General features: G+C 49.9%; 1 long non-coding RNA gene across 2 annotated transcripts in view; it reads right to left on the reverse strand.

Moving 5' to 3' along the window:
- LOC121473135 overlaps positions 1-15544 on the reverse strand; it is a 19280-nt gene extending 3736 nt beyond the window's left edge. Inside the window, exons 1-3 of one of the 2 annotated variants that reach the window (XR_005983110.1) lie at positions 15401-15544; positions 14887-15047; positions 5156-5270 (exon numbers count right to left, since the gene is read on the reverse strand). This is a non-coding gene — a long non-coding RNA (uncharacterized LOC121473135). Of the gene's footprint in view, positions 1-3863; positions 5271-14886; positions 15048-15400 lie in introns of those variants that run through there. The other variant, XR_005983109.1, reaches the window with a different exon arrangement.
- Between the last annotated feature and the right edge of the window lie 5256 nt (positions 15545-20800).

A 20800-nucleotide genomic window follows, 5' to 3' on the forward strand; every position in this document is an offset into this window, starting at 1 on the left:
AGCCTTGAGCCAGCAGCTTGATGACCTAATGGGAGACCTGAGCCAGAGATGTTCATCTAAGCTGAGCTCAGATTCCTGGCCAGCAGGAACTATGGAATGATGAACTGCTGTTCTTTGCTACTGAGTTTGGAAATAACTTATTAAGCAGCAATAGACAATACAAAGTACAAATACCAGCTATTAGGAGATACAGACAATAATTATAGTGGATGCTGTGGGATACCACCCAGATTCTCCCCCTTTCAGAGTTGAGGCTCAAGAGTGTTTGTGCCAACAGAGCTCATCTGAGGCCCTCTCCAGATTCTGATCCTCAGCACTCAAGTCAGTTCCTAAGGAGCCTGATCTGATAGAGTTAGTGCCTGGATTGATTTGGGGAAGTAGAGTCCGAGATGGGACTTCGGACCCTCGCTGGGCAGCTGCTGCTGCTGACCCCATCACTAGTGGTAGGTGGAACTGCCAGGCTTTTGTGCTAAAGTGGTGCGATTGCTCAAACTTTCACTAGTGGGGAACTGGTAGAAGGGGATGCACTTGGTGTGGGGAGAAGGCAATATCACAGGTTTTTGAGAGGTCGAGGGGAGGACTAATTCTAAGGACAGCAGAATCTGAAGGCTATTGGTGAGTGCCACTGACACAGCAGGGAAAGATGATGAGTGGCTGACATTTAATTACCAATGGAAGGCAAATGTGAAAGTCATGGGACCTCGGGTTGTTTAAATCCACTGTATCGTGATATGTGCTACACAGCAAATAAAAACAGATGTGTGTACCTAGAAGCAGAGTGCCATGACAAATACCTAAAAATATGGGAATGGCTTTGGAATCGGGCAGTGGGTGGAGGCTGCAGGAATTATGAGGAGCATTCTGGGCTTCTAGAAAAAGCCTAGATTGCTCTGAACAGACCATGCGTAGAAATATGTATGTTAAAGACACTGCTGGTCAGAAGAATATGAGGAAAAGTTCGACCCTGAACTGCCTTAGAGACAGGCTCATTCTCCATGAGCAGACTGTTAGCGGAAACCTGGACTTTTAAAAAAAATCTTTGATAAAAAATTGTAACAAAAAATTTCATGGCAAATGCTATTGCGAGATATATATTTGTAAAGTGAAAAACAAAGATTTCTCATTTTGTCCAAACAATAGCAGATCGGTTCGGGTGTTCCACTGTCCTTGCAATGACTTTTGTGATAACAAGGAATGAACTTGCCTCTTCCATCCCATATGCTTTAGGATAATTTCACATCCTCTGCCAGGCAGCTGCTTCTGCCTTAGCTGGTGTTTTGTTGTGTCTTGTTTTTAACTGAATGAGGTTTGACACACAGTTTACATTAGTTTCAGGTGTGCAACCTAGTGATTCCACAAGTCTACGCACTATGCTGCGCTCACCAAGTGCACCTGTCACCACATAGCACGACTGCAATACCACTGACTGTGCTCCCTGTGCTGTACCCTGAAGCCCACATGTGAAGACACTGATGGTCAGGACTCAGAAGGAGGTGAGGAGTACATTATTGGAACTGGAGGAAGGGCGATTCTTGTTACGTAGTGGCAGAAGGCTTAGCAGGATTGTGTCTGGCGGTTATGTACAAAACAGAACTTAGAAGCAATAAACCTGGATGTTTTCAATGAGATTTCCTAGACCAAGTCTGATTTCTTTTTGCTGTTTACATTAAAATGCAAGAAGAGAGAAAGAAATTAAGAGAGTAAACTTAAAAAAGGAACCAGGACGTGATGATTTGGGAAATTCTCAGCCTATCCAGACTGCAAAAGATACTAACGTTCAGAAATGTCCACCGAACACTGCTGTAGAGATAAGTTCAGGTATGTGCCTCTATGACCTTTTGCTGAAACTTGAGAAATATACAAAGGCCAGTCACAGGAGGTCAAGGGTTGAACCGATTTGCTAGGGCTGCCACGATGAAATACTACCAATTGGGTGGCTTTTTTCATAAACATGTATTGTCTCATCTACAAAACCAAGAGCTAAGTGTCAGCGGAGTTGGTTGCTTTCAAAGCTAAGCATCTGTCCCATGCCTCTCTTCTTCTTCTTCTTTTTTTTTTTTAAGATTTATTTATTTATGATAGACACAGATAGAGAGAGAGAGAGAGGCAGAGACACAGGCAGAGGGAGAAGCAGGCTCCATGCCGGGAGCCTGATGCGGGACTCGATCCCGGAACTCCAGGATCGTGCCCTGGGCCAAAGGCTGGTGCCGAACCGCTGAGCCACCCAGGGATCCCTGCATGCCTCTCTTCTAGCTTCTGGTGGACCGCTGGCAATCTTTGGATTCCTTGGCTTGTTGGAGTGTCATCCATGTTTGCGTCCATCTGTACATGGCACTCCCCTGTGTGTGTCCAACTTTCCCATTTTTATAAGGACACCAGGCATATTGGATTAAGAGTCTACTCCAGGTTGACCTTATCTTAGCTAATCACCTCTGCAGCAGCCCTCTTTCACATAAAGTCATCATCTGAAGTTCTGAGGGTTAAGATTTTAACATGAATTTTTGGGGGGGACACAATTCAATTTATATCAAGGGTATTCTTCATCATCTCAATCAAACCAGAGTGGGGGGGCTCAAGGAAGTTTAGGGGATGTTGCCTCTTAGCCTTCTCAGCAGAAGTCAAATAGAGAGAAGAGATCGTCCCAGAAAGGTCTGTGGGAGAGCCTTTTGTCTAATGAATGGATACCCATACATTCCATGCAAAGCCCATGGGTTCTTGAAAACTTTATACCTGAAGAAACTTTGTGCAGATGAATTGAAAAATGACTGTAGAAGTTGAAAGAAGCTTTTGGATTCCCCAAATTTTACTAACAGAAAGCAAGTTGACCAAACATGCAGTAAACATGTGCTATCTTTCACGAGAAAGGAAGAGTGACTCCGAGGGTGGATACAAGAGCCCAGAGCGCAGAGTCTTGAGCCATGAAGGGTCATTCCCAAGCCCTACAAGCTAATAGAGTTTCCTCAACTTGATTTTCAAAGTTCTTCAGAGTGGTGACATTTCCCCTTTTTGAACCAGAATATGACTTGTTTTTATGCCTCTCTCACCCCATATACTGGGAGTGTTGGAGGCATGTAACTAACTAATTCTTTAGTTTCATGAGTCCCTAGGTGGAGAGGAACTGTGTCCAGGAGCTGCACTGAAGAAGCTATACTCAGGGGGACTCATCTATATCTGATTTAGATGATGCAGGTTTGGACTTTTGAGCTGAGGATACTTAGATGAGATTTTGGATTCTGAATTGATGCTATAACAAGATGAGATTCTTGGAAACCTGGAGAGGGAGGTGAATGTATTTTGCATTTGGGAGGGATGTGAATCTGCAGGCAGATCTGTAGTAGGCAGAAGTCTACAAGTGGCCCCCCAAGATTCCACACTGTAATCCCTGAAACCTGTTACTAGGATGAAATTCTACTTCCATGATAATGCTGTGTTTCATGGTACAGCTGACTTGATATCCCAAGCAGTACCCAGTCCGGCCTGCCCAGATTCCTAACCCACAGAATTGCATGATAATCAATGGAGGGTGTTTAAGCAGCTGCTTATGGTCATTTTTTTTTTAAAAAAGATATTATTGGGCAGCCCCAGTGGCGCAGCGGTTTGGCACTGCGTGCAGCCTGGGGTATGATCCTGGAGACAGGGGATCAAGTCCCACGTCGGGCTTCCTGTAGGGAGCCTGCTTCTCCCTCTGCCTGTGTCTCTACCTCTCTTTCTCTGTGTCTTTATGAATAAATAAACAAAATATTTTTTTAAAAAGATATTATTTTTTTATTTTAGAGAGAGAGAACACATATGAGCAAGGGAAGGAGCAGAGGGATAAGGAGAGAATCTCCAGCAGACTCTGCACTGAGCACAGAGCCCAATGCAGGGCTCAATCCCATGATCCTGAGATCATGAGCTGGGAGCCAAAACCAAGAGTCAGATGGTTAAATGACTGAGCCACCCAGGTTCCCCTGCTTGTGGTCATTTTTATGCAGCAAGAGAAAACTAACTGCCTTGGCAACATAAGGAGAAGCTCTCATCTTTTGCAGCCAGCAAGCAGAAAAGCTGAAGATCAGGCCCAAAACCTGATTATAAAAGTAGCAGAGCTCCAGATAAAGTTGCATTCTTATCCACGGAGAACCTACTATGGCAAGGTCAGGGGTCTGGTTGGGCAAGGGTGGGACTCTGACATTTGTAACGGGGACATCTGGGTCCAGTGAGTTCCAGATCGCCTATAACCCTCAGGGAAGCCAGAAGTGGTACACCCCTCCTGGCCAAAGGATAACGTTCCCCTCTTGCTGAAAGCAGTTGCCGGTCCACCTCTCTGGATATCTACCCCACCTCTTCTCCTGGCCACCAGACCAGTAACTAGGGTCAAGTCACAACCTAGCTAGGGAAATGTTGGCCTTTCTAAAGGAAGAAAAGGACTGGGCCAGTTGTCAATTTTTGTTTCATTGCAGGAGAAAGGGGCTCCCTTCCTCATTTTACGGTGAAACTCTTGGTAAGCTCCTGAAGCTTCTTCCAGCATCTGACTTCCACAGCCTGGGCAGCTTATCCACTGTCTGGTTCTAAGACCTGGCAGTCAGCAGCACCCAGAGGCCAACAGCCTCCCCAGCACTCCCCTCAGGCACTTCAGTGTGTACTGCCTCCAGTGACCTATCTCCTCATGCAGAGATTTCCAGGCACCCTAGAGGGAAGATTTTGGGGAGTTCTGCAGGGCAAATTTCCCACAAGACCCATCTGCTCAGCGTGACGACTTTCCTGCCATCATCTGATGAGCCGTGACTGTATCCTCTCAATGAGATCTAGGTCTCAGCCCTGGGAGGCCACTTAAGGGCTCTATCTCAGCATTAGGGCCAGTGGCTGGTCCTTTTATCTGCTGTTCTTATATACTTCTGAGTTCTCTTTGTTTTTTACTAGCCAGTGCTCCATTACTCCAGTTCCGTTAGACTTCATTATTTACATATTAAACTCTCCCCTTCCGAGGACTGCGTGGTTTCTGTCTCTTCACTGGACTCTGATACAAGGCTCTGTATCCTGAAGTTGCAGGACCCTGCCACTCTGGACCCATAGGAGCGAGGACAGGGGTACGGGCTTGGATCAAGGGGTGTGGGTGTAAAGTGGCATAAGGTTGGATTAGACTCCCCAATGGCAATGGGGATCATAGGATCCTTACATAATAGAGGCCAGATGGCAACCAGCATCAGAAGCAGGTGAGTTCAATTCTCATGAGTGGCCGTGTCAGATGTGGGGCAGGGCAGAAGGGTGCTGATCTGCAGAGAGCTGTGGAGCTGATGAACAGAACACATTAGAAAAAAAAAAAAACAAGTCAGGAATGGTAATCTCCATTACTGCCCCATTAAGTTCACCAGTCTGGCCCCTTCAAAAACCAGACAGAGCCGAGGAGCCTCAAATGGGCCACTGCAAACTCAAGAGGTAGTAGGCCTGCTGAAACTGCCGTGCCAGATGGGCTATCTTAGCTAGAGCTGATTGTCGTGGCCTTGGGTACCTGGTTTGTGGTCACTGTTCTGGGGAATGCTTTCTTCTCCATCCCTGCCAAGGAGAGGCAGGAAAAATTTACATTTAGACAGATAAAAGTATACATAATGGTCTAATCCCCCCTACCCTCTACCTGTCTTACCTCTCTCCCACACTCTGATATAATATGGTCCCAAGGGACCTACCTGACATCCTAAAGGGCATCACAGTGATCCACTGCATTGGTGACATTATGTTAATCAGACTGGATGGGCTAGAAGTGGGAAGTATTTTGAGGCTTTTCTAAGACACTTGTACTCTAGAGGGTGGAAAGTAAGCCTTAAGATTTAAGGCCCTGTGGTGCCAGCGAAATGTTTACAGGTCCAGGGACTCAGGGCATCTGAAATAAAGGACACATTACTTCATCCTGCATTTCCCCCCTGAAAGAAAGAAGTGCAATGTCTGGTAGGCCTTTCTGGATCCTGGAGGCATCTTTGCACACTTGAGTAATCCTGCTTCAACTCGTATAGCTGACAGCACAGAGGGATGCCAACTTTGAGTGAGGTCCAGAATGGGAAAGGTCCTTCAGCAGGTCCGGACCATGGTGTAAGCAGGCCTACCAGTTGCCAGGGAAGGGCCACACAGCTGTAACATCAGAGGCATCGATGAAGAAATTATGTGGAGATTATGGCAAGCCCCATTAGAATTATGTAGACACGGGCCCATGCCATCTGCAGAAGATCACTGGAAACCTTTTGCAAAATAGCTGCTGGAATGCTGCTGGATCCTGATAGAAACAGAACACCTGACCAGAGCCATCAGTGTTCGTGCAGCCAGAACTTTCCTTCACGAGCTCAATTCGGTCAGACCCACCAATTCATAAAGTTACATGGGTCTAGCAGCACTCGGAGACGCAAAGAATATACTCCAGGAGTGAACTTGAGCAAAAACAGAGGACACAAGTAAGATGTGTGAGTCTGCTACATAACCATGTGGTCCCCCACCCATGCGATCCTCCACTATGACACTGGCACCTCTCTTTAGCTTACACATGTGATGGCTACTCGGGAGCAGGAGTGGAGGTAGAGGGTCCTTTACAATCATCTGAAGGTAGAGGGTAAAAACATAGAGCTTGGTTCATAGATGGGTTGGCTTGCTGGATGTAAGCTGGGAACAGACGTTGCCTACACTACTGTCCTACTCTGGGTGATCCTGAAAAACAGCAGTGAGGGGAACCTCCCAGTGGGTAGAGCTTTGGCAGTACACCTGGACACTCACTAAGTATGGAAAGAAAAATAGCCCCAGGTAAGAATATACTAGAGACATGGATAGCAGCAAATGGCTTGAGTAGTTGGCCAGAGGCTTGAGAAACAAAATTTAGAAGATCAGGAGCAAAGAGGCATGGTAAAGAGACATGAGGATGGGCCTGTGGGAATGGGCGTGAGATGTGAAGATCTTCATATTACACATTCATACCCATCAGAGGGCATCTACCATGAGGATGCACTTACACAACTAAGTAGACTAACTGGCAAATTGACATTAACCAGCCCCTGTCACCAGTCAGCCCAGTGCTCACTCAACAAGTGCATGAATGGAGATCCGTGGGAGTAACTAATGAAAGCTATAACTGGACCAACTAGCATGAGCTCCCACTCACCACAATTCATCTAGAGTACTACTATCAACCAATCTCTCAAGAAGAAACCAATGCTAAAAAAAAAAAAAAAGAAGAAGAAGAAGAAACCAATGCTATGCCCCTAATATGGCGTCACCATCCCTCAAAAAGATCAACTAGCCACTTGATGACAACTGATTGGATTGGATACCTTCCAAGTGATGAGGCAACAATTAACCATGACTGTAATCAACAAGTGTTCTGAGAATGGGTTTGCCTTTCCTGCCACAGGGCCTGTGATGGTTAGTTCCATGTGCCAACTTGGCTAGGCTAAAGCACCCTTATTCAGCCAAATGTGAATCTAGGTGTTGCTGTGATGCTATTTAACATCTATAGTCAAAAAAAAAAAAAAAAAAAAAAAGACAAAAAAAAAACCATCTATAGTCAGTTAACTTTAAGTAAAAGAGAACATCCTTGATAATTTGGTGGGCCCCATCCTATCAGTTGAAAGGCCTTATGATCAACACTGAAGTTTTCCTAAAGAACAAATTCCATGTTCCCTCCTGCCTTAGAGTTTCGGTTTGCAGGCCTGCCTGCTGAATTTTGGGTTTGTCTGGCTGGTCCCCAAAACTGTGCAAGCCAGTTCGTTGCAGTAAATCTCCAGAGAGATAGATGATACAGATTGATATGAAGATAAAAATACAGCTAGAGGAAGAGATACCTCCTCCTGGTTTGTTTCCTTGGTAGAGCCCTGAGTGATACAGGGCCTGTGCCAGCATCACTATCTGAGGGCTTATTTAAAAAATTTAAAAAAAGGGATCCCTGGGTGGCGCAGTGGTTTAGCGCCTGTCTTTGGCCCAGGGCACGATCCTGGAGACCCGGGATCGAATCCCACGTCAGGCTCCCGGTGCATGGAGCCTGCTTCTCCCTCTGCCTATGTCTCTGCCTCTCTCTCTCTCTGTGTGTGACTATCATAAATAAATAAACATTAAAAAAAAAATTAAAAAAAAAAAAAGGTAGTAGTGGAGTGAGCAGTAAGCCTCCTATTCCCAAATCACGTTTCCAGGGAACCCAGTTTAAGGCCACAGCTAATTTGTCCCAACAACCCGTAGTGTGGTATCCATTAATATGCACCTGATGTAAAAGATAAGACCAGGCAAGAAACCCAGGCAGGACCACAACCCTGCAGATTAGGATTCTGTGCTACCGGCTGATGCGCAGTGTTAATAACCACAAATGGTAGGTAAGTCACATTTGGTTTTGTTGTCAGTGGATGACAGGAATGTTACCCACAGAGTGTGGCCAATCTGAGTGGGTGGGCATAGATCAAGCCAAAGAAGACTTTTGCTGGGAAGTACCCCCCGACACGCACCTCCTTGGGTAAATGGACAGGCATTGATGTTTGGGGTAGGGGGACAGGGGCCTGCCACAAGACGAATGCAGAAGCACAGCCCCCAGCAGTCCCTCATGTGTGAAGTGACCACCTCAAGGGGGTCAGAAGCAGAGGAATGATAGATTGACCAGTCAGAGTAATGAGGGATGCTCCCCCGGAGTCAGCAATATTGAACTGAAAAATGAGAACAGTGGGTATTCCGTGTGTGGAAATTACTTTTCTTGCTCTCTAGTTGTGACTTTGTGAAAATCCGTTTAGGAAGGCTCTGAGCTGTTCTGACTGGTGCACTGATTTCACAGCTGGGTCTTTGCTAGATCTCCTGCAGGGCCCAGGTGAGAGGACATTCATTGCTGGAGACCAGAACGGTGGTGGATTAAAATCCATCGAACTCATTGGGAAAATGCTAGCCTGATGCAGGCCTGGAGCCACAGAATTTTTAAAGAACAGGAATGTAGGCCGGCTGAGGTGAATAACAGGGTAGCAAATAAGATCCCAGACAATCTTAGACCACAGAATAATGCTCGCCCTGGAAAGCTACAAAATTAGAACTTCAAACATGAGCTAGTTACAAATTAAGACTCTTTTATTTACCTTCCTCGTCGTGGTTGGGGGGCGGGGGGGCATTTTTCTGCACAGATCCCTACCACAAGGAGAATTAGTGGAATTATGTATTTGGGGATGATGTGACATGTTTGGGTTGGGTCTATTAGGACTCACACCCACCGTCTTGAGTGAAAGAATAGCGCCTTTTTCAAGGGTTTTGGGTTTTTCCACTTCTTTATGATCCAAGCTTTTAGACCCTGGAGACACGACGTCAGAGAGAGAGCTGGGGACTTCAGCTCAAGACACCAACGATGAAGAATCTCAAACCTCCACCGAAGTGGGGGACCCACTCTGGTGAATCCCAAGAGCCACCTCGCAAATTGAACCACGATTTGTGGGAATGACAAGAGATCAGGCTCCATCAAGACCACATGATCAGCAACAGGCAGATCTGTCTCCAGCCCTTCTGCTTCCCTGGCTTCCCTCGGGCCACCCCACCACCACGTCCTACAGCCCCTCTGCCTGTCCCTGAGACCACCCTCCCAATGCTCCCTCTGCACACACTCATTGAGGTCTGGGCCCTGAGCACATGCTTCTCCTTCTCCACCCTCACCACGTTCCTTAACCCTGGTGTTCTAGACTGATGTGCAAGACAGTCACCAGGGCACACTGTTTTCCACACAGCAAGGGAATAAATCAGGCAGTGAGCCACAGGTTCAAGAGTCAGAACTCTGTAGGGACACCCAGTCGGTTGAGCGTCTGCCTTCGGCTCAGGTCATGATCCCAGGGTCCTGGGATCTTGGCTCTCATGTTATAGGTAAGGAAACTGAGTCCTGGAGCAAAGTGGCCACTAAGCCACACTGCAAGTTCATGGCCTTGCTGCAGCTATGCCCCTCAGAAAGTCAGTTCCAGGATCTCCCTGAAGCACTCCTTGCTCATCCCTTTGCTTGCATATTTCTCTTATTTCCAAACTTTTTTTAATTTAAAATTGATTAACATATAGTGTATTATTAGTTTCAGAGGTAGAGTTTAGTGATTTATCAGTTGCATATAACACCCAGTGCTCATATTCTAGTCTTTTAAAATAATGTAAAAGTTCAGGCCACCTGGCTGGCTCAGTAATTGAGCATCTATCTGCCTTTGGCTCAGGTTGTGATCCTGGGGTCCTGGGATCCAGTCTCACCTCGGGCTCCCCGCAAGGAGCCTGCTTCTCCCTCTGCCTATGTCTCTGCCTCTCTATGTCTCTCATGAATAAATAAATAAATCTTTCACAGAAATAAAATAAAACAATGTAAAAATTCTAATTCATTCATATTTTAAAGGAGAGGAAGCAATATAGAGATTGATCCAAAAAACCAATAGGTTCCAACTTAATTTTTTTGGATATTCATTCTATAATTGCATGTTTAACCCAGAAAGTTGCCATTCTGAGTTGGGTTTGTCTTGTACTAAGATATTTTCCTCCTCTGAGTACCCCATGCCAGATGGCAGGGACCAGGAAGTCTGGGAAACAATTTCTCCACTAGTGGAAAAGCCACACACAAACAACCAATAATCCACTGTTCAGATTCACCAGGCTATACTTCTGGTGCCTGCAAGCAGAGAAAGAAATGGAATCTACCTTTCCTCTCCATATCCAGGAAAAACAGAACCAGACCCTGGGTTCCCTCCAGGCTATGCCAAGATTTTGAAAGATTCAAATCTTCACTGCTGCCTGGCATGGCCTGTCTGAGAGACTGTCCTCCTCTGTTGTCCAGGCTGGTCTGGTCTGGCTGATGGATGCGGGGTCAAGGCTGAACATCATGGCCTTTTCCAGACTACTGCATGGGTGCTCCTCTTCAGGCAGCTGGGAATTCAGGTCTTCAGATTTCCTAGCGAGTCATCTCAAGGTGATAGAAATAGTGACCAAGTGTAGAAAGAGCACCAGCCAGCCCAGGAAACAAACAGGGTTGTGGTCTTCACTCAGCCTCTATCCCAACGCACCCTTCTGGGCCAACCATTTATCCTTCAAAATCCAGCTCAGCTATCACCTCCTCTGTGTATTGAATTCTTCCCCAAGCACAGCTGGTCCCTCCTTGGTCCCTCCCACACTCTGCACATGACTGTCACATTTCTCACATTGTTTATAACTAGTGTCTGACTTATTTGTCTCCTACTCCCACTGTGAGCCTGAGTGAAGAGAACAGTCTTCAGCAGTAGCACATGGCAGGTACTCAATATACAAATTAATAATTACGGAATCACTTCAAAATGAGAAGGTCAGTGGGGGCACCTGTGTGGCTCAGTTGGTTAAGCGTCTGCCTTCAGCTCAGGTTATCATCCCAGGTCCAGGGATCAAGCCCCACACGGGGCTCCCACCCAGCGGGGAGTCTGCTTCTTCCTCTGCCTCCCCACCCGCCGCTTGTGTGTGTGCTCTCTTTCTCTCCCTCTCTCTCTCTCTCTCTCTCTCTCTCAAATAAATAAATAAAATCTCAAAAAGAGAGTCAGGATGCATGATCGTGAACGTGGCTTCCCTATTTAAAAGTCTGTGGTGACCCCAGGCTCACTTCAAGAATTGGGCCCTAATAGCTGAGAGGCAGAGAGAGGCGAAAGACCCAGGATTCCTACACCCTCAAGCTGATCTCTGAGACACAGAATCACATATATTCATTATACACATAGGTATGACATGGATGGGGTGGGGAGGTTAGATGGGCCTCTCTTCCTTCTGTGAGTGTGGACCAGTCGCTTGAACGTATTTTAAGATCAGTCATCATGCTGTGAGATGAGATGCTGTTAGAGAAACAGGGAGTGGGGATGGAGGCAGAGAATATCTTAGAGGGGTTGAATGATTTGCTCAACCACACACATGTTGAGGGAGATCTAGATTTTGAGCTGGGATTCTCAGTTCCCTCTCTGCGTTACTCTGACCAAGAAAGTCTTGGCCAAGCTAAGTTGTGTAACCTACCACTATGGGGCAGCTGGCCATTTCCTCACTGAACTGTCCAGGGGCAGGGCAGATCTAGGATCTAGGAGGAGCTACTTTTGATGTGGGACTTTTAAGCAGAGGGTCATCCTTGGTACGGTTTGAGATTGTGCCAAGTGTGTTTGGACGATAGCTAAATTAGCCCTCCAGAAAGACTGGGAACTATGGGACGTCTAAATATAATCAGGGGACACAGTGTGAGATCTGCCTTGGGTAAAATGCAAGAACCCTAACTAGAGGCATGAGACAGTAGAAGAGTCTAGTCAGTCTCCTATCCCCGCTTTCCCAAGCCCTGCCAGCTTCAAAAGGGAGAGAAAAAAACACAGGCAGCATGGGTCAAATCAGGTAGCTGGGCATTATCTGCCCCTTCCAGGTACCAGGCAAGGAAATGCCACCATGGGTGGGGAGGAGGGTGCCAGGATGCCAGCCTGCCAGCCTGCAACAGGGCTTGCAGGTGATCTCTGGAGCCAGTGGGTGAGCACTCAGAACTTTCCTGCCTGTGCAGACGGCTTTTATTAGAAACCTTCCATTTTTTTTCCTGGCATTTCACTAATTTAGCCAAACCACTCTTGGCAAAAAGTCTGGCTGTCCTTAGCGCAAGGGTGGATTTGATTTAATTTGAAGCTGGGTGCCGGGTGTGGGAGAAAGGGCCCTAGGCGCGGCGACAAAGGTGTGGGCCAGGCGCTCGCTCACTCACAGCGGGGACCTTGAACGAGGCAGGGTCCCTCTGTGGGCCCGCCTGCACCCTCCCCCTCCGCCCCGGGGTGTCGTCCCGCGGTCCGAGGCAGGGAGACAGGCTCTCCGGCGGCCGGGCAGCGGAGGGAGGCCCCCCACCCCCCCACCCCACCCCCACCGCGGGGACAGCTCCCGCGCCGGGACGTGGCGCCCGCAGAGGCGTGCCCGGGGCCGGGGGAGTGGGGGAGGCGCTGCCCGCCGGGCGCCGGGTCCCCCGCCGCCGCCCGGCCAGTCCTTCCCGGACGTGACCTGCCCCGGGCTCCGGGCCGCACGCCAGGCAGCGGGGAACGCCCGGCGGGGAGCCGGATCCGAGCGCGGGGAGGAGCGGCCGCGGGCGCGGGCGCGGGCGCGGGCGGGGGCGGGGCCGGGGGTGTCCGTGCGACACGCGCCTTGCTCCGCCCCCCCCCCCCCCCCGCCCCGTCCGAGGGACGCTGATTGCTTCCCTCCCAGACTGGCCGGCTCGCTGCCGCTTCCAGACGCCCCTTGGGGACGGGCCCCGGGGGAGCGGGGAGGAGCCGGCCTGCGCGCTCCTCTCCTTTGATCCTCTTGGGCCACCCCGGCCCCGCGGCGGTGCGGCACCGACCGTGACCCCATTTTGGAGGTGGCAAAACTGAGGGGAGACGGGGGGACGCGGCCAGAAACGCGGGACGAGAACTTAACCGAACAGAACTACCAGACGGGAGACAAGGCCTAACCCTCACCGTCACCTCCCCCAGGGTGAGGCTCTGGGCTCAGAAGCGGCCGGCCCAGCGCCCTCTTCCCCTGCCTGCACCCTCTGGGGGGGAAACGGCAGTGTTCAAGGGTCTCCACGCCTGAGGAGGGAGGACCCAGGCCCCGGACCCTGTTCTGGGCTCCTCGCCTTCCTCCTGTAGGATGACACCACCCTTCCTCCACCCTCGCCCTCCTACCTGTCCCGGGGCTCCACCACTCCCTGCTTCCCTCTCTGAGAACCAATGCTCCCATGTTCTCATTAATAAATCCGATTAAAGGCCACATGAGTGTTCTAACTTGTGAAATATGCCTGGATACTTTCTCTGCAGGCGAGGGCCTGCCGTAAGGAGTTAAACGTTCTTCCTTTTTTCTGTGTCATACTTAGACTTGCCTGCCCAGCACCCATGCACACGGGAGTACACAATAAAAGGTCACTAAATAAGCATAAAGGTACGCCTTTGCCTGTCCCTCCCTCCTAACAAATTCTTCATAATGCCCAAAGCAACAAGAGTAAATACGTGTGGTGGGGGGACGCCTGGGTGGCTCAGTGGGTTAAGCATCGGCCTTCCGTTCAGGTCATGATCCCAGGGTCTTGGGATGGAGCCCCATGTCGGGCTCCTTGCTCAGTGGGGAGTCTGATTCTCCCTCTCCTTCTGCTGCTCCCCCTGCTTATATTCTCTCTCTCTCTGATTGATTTAAGTAAAATCTTAGAAAAAATAAGCGAGTTTATCAATGCTTTCCAAGTGTCGCCACATCACCTTGTGTGATATAAGGAGTGGTGGCCACCTCCCCAGGCTGATGGGGCTGTAGAAATATTCCAGTTCAGAAGCTGGTTTGAACTGGATCTCTGCCCCTCCCTTACCTCTTCCAACCACCACATCGCCTCTTTGAACCCCTGGATTCTCAGGTGTTCCCTGGCATGTGGCTAAATCAGAAACAACAGCTCCCCTTTTACAGATGACAGAACCAGAGAAGTGAAGTGACTTAGCCAAGAGCACACATTCGAGATGGTAGACGCAAGACCATTCCCTCATTTCTGGATGAAGGTGATAAGGCCTGCCTGGCAGGGTGACAGGAAGCCCAGCTGGAATGGAAAAGGCTGCATGTAAGCTGTCAGCTGCTGGGTGGCAGGTGCCATGGCTGCAGCACCACGAGGCCTGGGGAGGCCACGGGGAGCCTTCTCAGGCACGTGCATGGGGCACGGGACGCAAGATACACGGGACCAACAAGACGTGGGCTGTGCTTTGGAGGAAAAGACATTGGAGGTGGGCACCGGCCCAGCGCACAGGGTAGCAGGACACCTCAAGGCAGTTTCTATAAAGCCTATAGCCCAGCTCCGGTGGGAGGCAGCAACTCCCCTCCGGGTGTCCTGGCCTATTTGTTGGTTTGTTTTGTTGCTTTAACACCTCAACCATCACTGGCAGCTCGCTCAAGGGAAACATGCATGCATAGCTCAGAACTCACCAGCCCTCTCGCCCATCTTTTGCTACACCTGAAGGAGACGCTGGTTGGGTGAGCTGGTTGGGGGACTCCCCCCGCGCCTTCTCTCAAGATCGCTGGGTCACCCTGTCCTCCCAAAGGCCTCAGGAACTAGTTGCTGGCTTTCCCTCTGGTTCCGCTTCAATCTGCAGTGGGAATAAAGGAGGGTTATATTTGGGGTGTTGGGTGGTTGTTGTTTTTTACCTTGTGCTTGAATAACGCTTTAAACACTTTCAATGTATTTTTCTAATAAACTACCATTGATTTATACATGTAGGCGGTTCAACAACACACGCATGTGGCACAAAATTCACAGGGGACAAGAGAGAAGATGGTGGGGGTAAGTCTTCCTGCCTCCCCCACCTTCGAGCCTTCCAAACCGCCCCTCCTCCCCCAGAGGTAACTGCCCTTACTAGGGCCTTACATATCCTTCTAGAAATCATGCTTTTTAGGAATTTCTGTAAAAGCTATGTTTGGCAAGACATGGCGTACGGATTACCTGAGTCAGAATCACCAGAGTATCTGCTCCCAGGTCACAAACATTGAAATCAGAAAATACCGTTCTGAGGAACGAGTCAGCTACCATCCTGTGCTTGGAGAAATATTGCTATATGTTCCTCCTATTTCTAGATGAGGAGGCTGAGGCCAGACCTGGTCAAATAATGTCAGCCCTAGAGCCAGGGGTTTTTATCACTTTCAGCTACGTGGATGTTTTGCAGAATCCGTGTGCGTGAGTGTGTGTGTGTGTGTGTGTGTGTGTGTGTGTGTGAGTGTCCTTAGAAGGAAATCCTCTTCTAAAATGAAACCATCCAGGGAAACACACATGCAAAAGAAATAAAAACAGAGTTCCTTCCCCTGTTGGAGTGAGAGTGGGGCAGAGGGAACTCACGGAGCCTCTCCTGCCTTACAGCTGCCCCTGTGGTACACCCTGGGAACCCGGGGGTTGAAAGACAACAGTCCCATCTTGCAGGACATCCTAGAAGTGACAGGAACTTGGTATGCAGATGGTCAAATCCATCCAAGGAGGGAGAAGGGAATCAGCAAAGCTAGCACAGCTTTCAGCACAGGTGTGAGCCCCCCAATACCTACCCCCCGAACCCACTCCTGCTTCCTCCAGCCCCCCTCATGTCCCTCAAGCCCACAGGAGTGCTGCTAGACATAGAAGCTGCCTGGAGCCCCTGTGTCCCCAAGAAGAGAACTGGCCTGCTTTGAGCATCCACATCCTAATCAATTCAGGCATATTTATGGAGACCTCTGTGCTGCCCAGTGCAATAAACTCCACACAGTTTAAAACTCAGTGCCGCTTGCCTGTGCTCTAGTGTAGCCAGAGAGAGAAGACATAAAGGTGGTAAGGATATTAGGCAGGTGTGTGCTAGGGGAGAGTAGAGGCAGGTGGGCAGGCAGGTAGATCATCCTTGAATGCTTGGATGGGGGAGGTGGGAAGGGGGGGGCAGGGGGACTGGGGTGGCGGGGAGGGGAGAGGCAGAAAGAAGGCAGGAGCTGGGCAGGAACTCAGGAAACACTGCCTTCCAGGGGAAGCTCAGCCACTCTCCCTGGAGATGGGAGATGAGGTCAGAGTCGAAGAAACAGCATATCAAGACTTGAACCCTTAGCCCACCTTAATTAAACTAACTAGCTTGAGAGACTTGAGATAGAATTTAGGAAAATCGGGATGCCTAGGTGGCTCAACAGTTGGGTGTCTGCCTTTGGCTCAGTGTGTGATCCTGGGATCCTAGATCAGGATCATGTCTCATGTCTGGCTCCCTGCAGGGTGCCTTGTTCTCCCTCAGCCTGCGTCTCTGCCTCTCTCTGTGTGTCTCTCATGAATAAATAAATAAATCTTTAAAAAAAAAAGTATTTAGGAAAATCTTCACAGCACTGAACTTCCATCCTTCAAACCTGCTTCTCCCTAGACAATACCTCTATCCTTCCAGCACCCCCACCCCTACCCCAGCTCGCTTTACTTCCTGCACACATTGGCCTCCTGCTGCTTGTTTTTGTTTTTTTTTAATTTAAAGGTTTTATTTATTTATTCACACAGAGAGAGGCAGAGACACAGGCAGAGGGAGAAGCAGGCTCCCTCCGGGGACCCCGATGCAGGACTCGATCCCGGGACCCCAGGATCACAATCTGAGCCAAAGGCAGATGCTCAACCATTGAGCCACCCAGGTGCCCCCTACTGCTGGTTCCCTATGCAGGAAGGCTCTTCCCCAGCTGTCTGCACCGCTGGCTCCCTCGTTGTGCCTCACACCTCATCAGTGAGGCTTCCGACTGCCCTTAAGGATCACCCATCCCTCCCTCCCTCTCAGTACCCTTCCCAGCTCAGAGTTCCCCAGAACACACATTACCTTCTGGCATTCCATATATTGACCGCTTGGTTGCTCCTCCCATTAGATCTGAGCTGGGAAAGGGCAAAACTGTCTGTGCCCCCGGGGCCTGGAATAGGTCCAGATACACGATAGATATGCAATAAACACTCATGCATGAATGAATGACTGCACGAGGGACTGTCTTGGTAATTCTCCACAGTAAGCTCCCCAGGATAGTCCGGGTGCTCGTGTCAGCCAGGAGCTGTGATTCTGTGGACAGCGGTAGGAGCCAGCTACATCTGGTGCAATTTCACCAGGCCGGGAGCAGTCTAACTGCTCTGATTATAAACCTCACTGGGGGCATAGCTGCCAAGTTGAAGCAGCCCCTCAGGGCATATGTCAAGCTCCTATGGGGAGAGGGGAGGACCTGACCTTGGAAGGGGACCCCACAAGGCTGGGGGTGAGCAGGTAGATGGGAGCAGAGCTGCTCCCTGCATGGTGTGTGGTCACCAGAGACACGGAGCCAGGGAGAGAGAGAGAGAGAGAAAGCAGCCAGGCAAGAGGGGAGTGTTGGGTTGGCTGCCAGACAAGGTATCACCTCTTTTTCCAGGACTCAGTCCCCTTACTCTGCCCTTGGCTCCCCAGATGAATCAGCAAGTTCCAGTCTCAGGTTCATTGCAGCACTTCCCCTGGGGCAGACCGGAGGATCTTGCACAACAGTTAAGTAAGCCACCTGGGAAGACAGGAGGCTCAGAAAGCCAGCAGTAGCCTGGGAACAAGGGTCATCCACCCCAAACCTATGTCTCCCTATTGAGACACCCCGGCCCAGGAAACACTTGGTGCTGGGAACTTGGGGATGGGGGGAGGGGCGCAGTCCTCAGCCTCAACTGAAAATCAGTGCCTTGGGTACACCAGTTGAAGAAATACAGTCTCAAGGCAGCAAATCCTCATCAATAAATAAACATACATACATAAGGAAATAATTTGTAAAAAAATTGTAAATGCAGGTGTGCCTTGCTTTAAGCTACAACTCATAGGAAAACTGAATATCTACCAGGGATAAACAAAGGTGGTGATTCCTCATTTTATTTTATTTTTTTAAGTTTTTATTTATTTATGTAATTTCTACACCCAACATGGGGCCTGAACTAACCACCAACAGATCAAGAGTCACATGCTGGGACACCTGGGTGGCTCAACGGTTGAGCATCTGCCTTTGGCCCAGGGTATGATCCCAGGATGCTAGACTGAGTCCCACATCGGGCTCCTTGTGGGGAGCCTGCTTTTCCATCTGCCTATGTCTCTGCCTCTCTCTCTCTCTCTCTCTGTCTCTCGTGAATAAATAAATAAAATCTTTAAAAAAAATCATTCTCAGAAAATTGACTTAAAAAAGAGTCACAAGCTTCTCAGATTGCACCAAACAGGCATCTCTGATTCATCATCTTATTCTTTTTTTTTTTAAAGATTTTATTTATTTATTCATGATAGTCAGAGAGAGAGAGAGAGAGAGAGAGAGAGAGAGAGAGGGAGGCAGAGACACAGGCAGAGGGAGAAGCAGGCTCCATGCAGGGAGCCTGACGTGGGATTCGATCCCGGGTCTCCAGGATCGCGCCCTGGGCCAAAGGCAGGCGCCAAACTGCTGCGCCACCCAGGGATCCCTCATCTTATTCTTTTTTAATATTTTATTTATTCGATAGAAAGAGAGAGAATGAGCAGGGGGAGGGGCAGAGGGAGAAGAGGAAGCAGACTCCCTGCTGAGCAGGGAGCCGGATGTGGGGCTTGATCCCAGGACTCTGGGATCATGACCTGATCCAAAGGCAGATACTTAACCAACTGAGCCACCCAGGTGCCCTATGATTCCCCATTTTAAGGAGGATGTTCCAAGGGTGCCTGGGTAGCTCAGCAGGTTCAGTGTCCAACTTTTGACTTCAGTTCTGGGCATGATTTCAGGGTCATGAGATTGAGCCCTGCATTGGGCTACAAGCTCAGTGCAGCATCAGCTCCCATCTTAATTCCTCGCTCACTAGCTCTATGGGGCACGTACTTGACCTCCATGGGCCTCGGTGTCCTCATCTATAAAATGGGGCTTCTAACCCCTACGTCAGGGGGACCCGGGAGAGTGACCCGCGCCGGTGTCTGTCATGGCTCCGAGCAGGGCCTGACTGGCTGCCGTGATGATCCCTGCCATGCTTGTCCCTGTACAGGCTCTCTCCCACTTCTGGGAAATATCCGCAGAGGTGTGTGCCGGGGCATCTCTTCCAGGGGCCCGCAAGATGGCAGCCCCTCCCTCAGCCCAGCCTTGTCCTCCCCTCAGCACCCTCGCCCCTTCCAGAAGGTCACACGGGGCTGGTTCTCTCCCAACCCCCAGGGGCCACCGCCTGGCTCCACCTCACCGCCACTGGCCCCGTGGCCACCCCGCCTCTGCCCACAGGCTGGAGCCCGACTCGCCTGGAGGGCCGCCAGCACTTCCCTGGTAGGATGCCCTGCCGCTCCCTGCGGGCCCCTCTATTCTGGGAGCTGTAATTTAGAGCCTTCCCCGCCCCGACTATCTGTGGCAGCAGTCGCCGCCCCACAGGCCCTGCCCACCCCCTCCCAGGCTGCCTTTTCATAAACAGCTCCCAGGCAGCCCTGTTATCTTGGGTTCCACAGCTCTGGGGAGGAGGCCCTGCCACCCTGAAGATACAAATAACCCCTCAATCCGGGGTGAAGCCGGCCCAGTGTGGACAGAGGCGGGATGGAGCCCTCACCCACGAGAGCCCAATATAGCAGCCCTCCGAACCTCACCCCGAAGTCTGCTGAGGTGAGGTGGGGATGCAGAAAACAGAAGAGCCTGCCATTAAGCTCCGCCAGCACTCTGAGAACTGGGTTGGCCTGGGCTGTGGTCTCCTCACAGGCCCCTGCTCAGCCACAGGGCCATGAAAAGAAGGAGGCGCAGTCAATAACAGCGACAAAAATGATCTTTTCAGAAACACAGCCATGATTGTGTCGATCCCTAGCTCCAAACTTTCTGTGGCTCCCAGTGGCTCTTAGGGATGAAGCTCACTAGACCCTCCATCTTCTGTTCTTTCTACCACCTCTCTTGCCTCAGGACCTTTGCACAAGCTCTCTCCCTGCCTGGACACAGTTCTCCTCTTCCTCTAAATCCTACTCATCCTGCAGGTTTTGGCTTAGAAGTCACTTCTTGGGGCTCCTGGATGACTCAGTTGGTTAAGTGTCTGCCTTTGGCTCAGGTCATGATCCCAGGGTCTGGGATCAAGCCCTGTGTCAGGCTCCCGGCTCAGCGGGGAGTCTGCTTCTCCCTCTCCCTCTGCTTCTCCCCACTGTTCATACTATCTCTCTCTCTCTCTCTCTCAAATGAATGAATAAAACCTTAAAAAAAAAAGTTCCTTCTCATGGAACCTTCCCCCTGACATCAACACATATATATATTCCTCTCTGGTCCTCCCCTTGAACTAGGATGGGCGTCCCTCCCATATTTGCCAGAATCACCAGGCCCCTGCTGATGCATCTGGCTGTCTCACCAGAAGACTATAAGCTCTCCCAGAGCAGGAACTCTTGCTTATATCGTTTCTCCAGCAACAAGCCCAGTC

Source organism: Vulpes lagopus, chromosome 12, assembly GCF_018345385.1.
Source record: "Vulpes lagopus strain Blue_001 chromosome 12, ASM1834538v1, whole genome shotgun sequence".
In the NCBI taxonomy this organism is placed as follows: domain Eukaryota; kingdom Metazoa; phylum Chordata; class Mammalia; order Carnivora; family Canidae; genus Vulpes; species Vulpes lagopus.